Source organism: Globicephala melas, chromosome 15 (assembly GCF_963455315.2).
Source record: "Globicephala melas chromosome 15, mGloMel1.2, whole genome shotgun sequence".
Taxonomy (NCBI): domain Eukaryota; kingdom Metazoa; phylum Chordata; class Mammalia; order Artiodactyla; family Delphinidae; genus Globicephala; species Globicephala melas.
The window spans coordinates 37,273,542-37,279,704 of NC_083328.1; positions in this window are offsets into that span (position 1 = coordinate 37,273,542).

Genomic DNA, 6,163 nt, shown 5'->3' on the forward strand with positions numbered 1-6,163 from the left:
CCATGTGGTGTCGGGTACAGCTGTCGATACTGACTCAGTGGCGGGTGTGAAGGCCTCCAGAGGGAGGGGGAAGGCACGAGCTTCCAAAATTAGCAGACATGCAGTGGGGCTGGCGGTGCCTGTTTGCAGACAGCGTCCCTGATCAGCAGAGACTCGCCAAGTGCCTGCCCTGAGCCCGGAGTGTTTGGGGGACAAACGTGCAAGCACTGCCCTCCTGAGCACAATGACAGAGGTTGTCCCTTTTCCTGAGGTCACTGGGAGAGGGTGGCAGAGTGGCATCCAACCCCCCCCCCCGGCACCAAGGCTGTGGGCTTCCCTTGCTGCCTGGCCAAGGGGGTAGACGGAGGTACCGGGGGAGACCTAAGGTTTGGAGCCCAGGGATGAGGAGACAGCAGTGTTGGGACAAGAGACGGATGACACACCCAGACTGGGGATGCTGTGCGCCAGGGGCCTGGGTCCGAATGGGGGACTGACCGGAAGGCGGTGATGCGCCCACAGAGCTACAGCTCCCCCTCCCCACGCAGTCTGTAGGCTGCATAGACCAGCCTCCCCTGTGGCCCTGACTGGATTTGTGGGTTTCGGCTGGTTCCACCTGCAACAACCTGAACCCCCAGGGGCAGGGACGGGAAATGCCCAAAGGCCGGGAGCGGGGGTTCTAGACATGAGGAGCTGCTGGGCGGCAGGGCCTCCTTCCAGGGGTCTGGGGTCAGCTCGTTGGGGGTGAGACTGAATGTACAAAATGACAAGAGCCAGCCACATGTGACAAGACCACAGAGGTGTGGTCTCCCACGGTCTGGAGGCCAGAAGTCTTCAATCAGCGTGCCGGCAGGGCCGCACTGTCTCCTAAGGCTCTAGGGGAGAATCTGCTTCCTGCCTCTTCCAGCTTCTGGAGGTGGGACCGTCCTTAGCCTCCCCTGGCTGTGGCCGCATCCTTCCAACCCCTGCCTCTGCCTTCACAGGCCTCTCCTCCGGGTCTGTATCTCTCTGCATCCTCTTTTTAGAAGGATACCCCTAAACCCAGGATGAGTTCATCTTGAGATCCCGAATTACATCCGCAAAGGCCTGATTTCCAAATAAGGTCACATGAATTTGGGGGGATGCTTTTCAATCCAGTACATAGGGTGAGCATGTTATGTCTACAACTGAGTAAGTGGGGTGGAGTAGGGGGGGCAGCTGGCAGCCAAGGGGCTGCCTCTGTTGGAACCAGAACGTGAGTTAAACAGGACAAAGACAGTGGTGTCCTGAGAGCACACGTGGGCAGGGACCCATCCCGGCCATTCTCACCCGTGTTTCTTCCCACATGAGCCACCCAGTTACACCGAAACGATGGTGCAGAAGGAAGAGAAAGCACCGTAGCCCCTTTCCTCTGTGCCACCTCGCTCACCAAAGCAGAGGGTTGCAGAGTGTGTGAATTCGAGGGTGAAATCAGCTGCCTGAGTCTTGGGCAGCGTTTCCACTAACATGGTGACAACAAAACACACATGCGCGGACTCACCGTCAAGTAGGAATCACGCAGTTTGGGTGGTTTCACTGAAGAGTGAAACATCTTACAGCTGTGTTTACAACTGACATCACACAATACAGAGACGAATGGTAAAATTCATGTTAATAATTTAAACTTAAAAATTTTCCTCACTTAGAACAATATTAAATCACCAATGAAAAGACCAGGACAAATCGTCAGAGACTGAAGAAGAAAGGAAAACATTTTCTGTATTAGTACCATTCATGGCACTTTTCTCCTGATTTTTGGTCACGGGCCCCGCCAATCATGTAGCCAGGATAGGCAGCCCGTGCCTGGAGCCTCTCGGGGGCCTGGGCTGAAGCTGACCTCCCCACGGTGCCCTCCGCTCCTCCTCTGCCCTTGAGGACACCGTGGAGCCAGCCTGGAGGTGCCCCAATCAAGTGCAATTTAATAATCCAGTGGCCACAATGCCATCCACCCAGCGGATGCCAGAACGACGTAGGGCACTCGGGGCAGTGATGGGCTGCAGGTTCTGGATCCAAGATGGGGGTGACGGACACATGGCTTGGCCTTTAGGAGGGGCTCCAGGGAGGCCAGGGTCTTGGGGGACAGGGTTCTGGACAGAGCCTGGGGTTGGGGGCTCCCACTGACACTTCCATGCCCTGCCTGCTGTGGCCTTGCTGCAGCCGGAAACCCAGGAACTGGCTCCTTGTCATCTTTTTTTTTTTTTAATTAATAGACTTTACATTTTAGGGCAATTTTAGGTTTACAGAAAACAAAGCAAATGGCACAGAGTTCCAATATTCCCCCTCTCCCTCTACACCAGATTCCCTCTACTATCAATCTTGCATTTGTGATGTTTGTTAATATTAATGTTACAATGATTGATAAGATTGATACATTATTATTAACTAATGTGTGTAGCTTCTGTTAGCATTGGTTCTCTGCCTTATACATTCTTTGAGTTTAGACAAATGTGTAATGACATGTATCTATCATTATAGTATCATACAGTGTAGTTTCACTGCCCTAAAAATCCTCTGTGCTCTGCGCGTTCATCCTTTCCTATTCCCAACTCCTAACAACCACTGATCCTTTTACTGTCTCCATAGTTTTGCCTTTTCCAGAATGTCATGTAGTTGGAAGTATACAGTATGTAGGCTTTTCAAACTGGCTTCTTTCACTTAGTAATATGCTTTTAAGGAATTCCCAACGCAGGGGGCCCGAGTTTGATCCCTGGGCAGGGAACTAGATCCCACGTGCTGCAACGAAGATCCTGCGTGCCGCAACTAAGAGATCCTGAGTGCTGCAACTAAGACCCGGCACACCTGAATAAATAAATAAATATATTTTAAATGAGCCATTAAAAAAAAAAGTTTCCTCAGTGTCTTTTCATGGCTCAATAGCTCATTTCTTTTTAGCCCTGAATAATATTCCACCATCTGGATGGACCACAGTTTACTTATCCATTCACCTGCTGATCGCTCCCAGCCCTCCGTCCTTTTAGGGACAGAACAGGTAATACTCAAATTCCCAACCAGTGCCTTCCCGCTGCACACACATCCTGTTCCTCACCTGGATGTTGGGAAGCTGTCCCGGGCCCATCTCACCCTTGCCCTAGGCCTGGTACAGAGCTGGGCCAACACCAGGGTCTCAGCTAGTGTTGGATGATCTTGCCCAAATAACACTGGTCCCTGAACCCAAGGGGGAGATATATCAGCTCTCTGGGCAGCAGAGCCCTGCCACCTCCTCCAGGAAGCCCTCCTCCTTGGAGCTCTGTGGCCACTGTCGGTTTGTGAGTGTTAAAGGGCCCATACTGGGCTGAAGAGTGTCTCCCCAAAATTCATGTCCACCCAGAACCCCAGAATGTGACCTTATTTGGAAACAGGGTCTTTGCAGATGTAATTAAGTGAAAGATCTTAGATGAAGTCCTCCTGGATCAGGGTGGTCCTAAATCCAATGACAGTGTCTTTACAAGAGACAGAAGAAGAGAGACAGAGGAGAAGGCACGTGAAGATGGAGGCAGAGACTGGAGTGACGTGGCCACAGCCAAGGGATACCTGGAGCCCCAGAAGCTGGAAGAGGCAGGAAGGATCCTCACCTAGAGCCTCAGAGGGGAGCGTGACCCTGCCTACAACTTGATCTTGGACTTCCGGCCTCCAGCCTATGAGAGAATGAAATTCTGTTGCTGTAAGTCACCAGGTTTGTGATAATTTGTCCTGGTGGCCCCAGGACACTGGAGAGGCTCAACTCTTACAGGCTCCCTCCCTCCCTTTCTCCCTGGTAACCCCCTGCAGCCCCTCGTCCTGGGCTAACCCTGTGTGCATTCCGGGACTCTGGTCTCCCCTCGGAGACCCCGCTCGTTGTGGCCAGATGTCCAGATGGCCCGGCCGGGTCCTCTGTGGCCCCAGCTCCCCCAGGGGAGAAACGGCTGCATCCCCAGAGCAGGGAGAGGCATACCTTCCCCACTCTCCCCCCCAAACATGAGAGCTCTGCAGGACTTCTGCGTTTGCGTTTCCACATTTAGTATGTTCTGGTGTCGGTGCATTCAAAGTCCATTTGAGGGACTTCCCCGGTGGTGCAGTGGATAAGAATCCGCCTGTCAATGCAGGGGACACAGGTTCGACCCCTGGTCCGGGAAGATCCCACATGCTGTGAAGCAACTAAGCCCGTGTGCCACAGCTACTGAGCCTCACTCTAGCGACTGAGCCACAACTACTGAGCCCACGTGCCACAACTACTGAAGCCTGCATGCCTAGAGCCCGTGTTCCACAACAGGAGATGCCACTGCAATGAGAAGCCTGTGTGCTGCAATGAAGAGTAGCCCCCGCTCGCCGCAACCAGAGAAAGCCCGCGCGCAGCGAGGAAGACCCAATGCAGCCAAAAATAAATAAAAAATAAATTAATTAAAACAGGGGGCTTCCCTGGTGGCGCAGTGGTTGAGAGTCTGCCTGCCGATGCAGGGGACGCGGGTTTGTGCCCTGGTCTGGGGAGATCCCACATGCCGCAGAGCGGCTGGGCCCGTGAGCCATGGCCGCTGAGCCTGCGCATCCGGAGCCTGTGCTCCGCAACGGGAGAGGCCACAACAGTGAGAGGCCCACGTACCGCAAACAACAACAACAACAAAAAAAATTAATTCAAACAAACAAAAAAAACAAAGTCCACTTGAGTCACTTAATTTCCCGCTCGGAGGCAAATCAAGAGGAGCACATTTGTCTGGATTTGTTCACATCAACCAACTTGTACATCAATTAAGAAGCCCACTTCGCTCACCAGATGCCAAAGGAGTGCTCTCTTCTAATAGGTTAGCATTTAGTGATCATCAGTTTATTTCATTCCATTTACATCTGAGAGTCAAATGGCATTTGGAGGCAGAATTCCCCATTAGAGAAAAAGTTGTCAATAAGTCAGCACGAAAACGCAAAGCCCACACTGCTCTGTCTCAGCAAATCGTGGTGCTGGGACTTAGGGGATGGGTGCCCCGCCCCCATCTCATCTCAGCATCTGAGCCCCCAGCCAGGAGTGACTGCCAGGCTCCCAAACACCTCGGCCTCCGGCTGGTGGGAACTTAAATGAGGGATGGCACCTCTGTGTCAGGGGTGGGACTGGGCCATCTGCCATCCTCAGGCTAAGCAGGGGTCCCTCTCAGCTCCAGCCGACGGCTGCCCTTCGAGAACAGAGGCCCAGCATTGCCAGAACTTCTGACTTTTTCAAGAGAAAAATTGTTATGTTCATTGTCCCAGTCCACACGTGCTGTCAGCAAACTCCACCCACAATATCCACCAAGCCTCCCAGCACATCCGGGGCCTCGTCTTGTGCTCGCAGCTGCCCTGACACCAGGGTGCCGGCCACCCGTTCTCTGAGTGAGCCAGCTGACCCGCGGGGAGGTGCCACACACGCGTCCCGACACCTGGCGTGGCAGCCCGGCCTCCTTGGGGCAGCCCAAGTAGGGGTGCAGCTGGGGGACCCTGGCTCTGCCCTGACCAACTATGGACCTAGGACAGTCCACAGCTGTCTGCTTCCTCATCTGTAAAGGGGAACAGTAAAAACAACGAAACTGAACCATCACAACGAAAATACCCATTGTGATGGGCCATGTTCTGAGCCCGCCTGGCTGCTCAGGCGCACACGGGCACAGGTGTGGCTGTGAAGGCCTTGGTACATATGCTTTACACCTGCCTTCAGGTGGCTTTAAGCAAAGAGGCTGGAGGTCTCAGGAGCAAGAGAGGCTTACCAGGATGGAATCACTGTGGAATCAAAGGCCACACCACGGGGACGCTGCCCCGTGCACTGAGATTCATGTTGCAGGGTGCTAGGGACCCCACGGAGGCCACGAACATGTCCCGCCTTCGAGTCCCTCTCAGGTGCCCTGGAGCCAAGCCCCACATTAGACGGGCTGCAGGAAGCGCCAGCGATGGTGCAGGTGCCCCGCAGCCCGCAATTCTGGCGGCACTGGAACCAGCTCTGTGCCCAGCAGGCCTAAACCACCATTTAGCTCCACACGCCAAGGCCACAGCCCCTTAAAGGGTGACTAAGTCTGACCTAATTCAATCAGAGCCAGAGTGGTGACTGGGCCTCAGCGGCAGCGGCCAGGAACAGAGCATCCAGCTGCCTCGTGATGTCTAGGTGGCTGGAGGCGGGGTACCCAGGTTGGGCGGGACCACCGGGGCTGAAACCAGCAATTCACCAGGTGCCTGG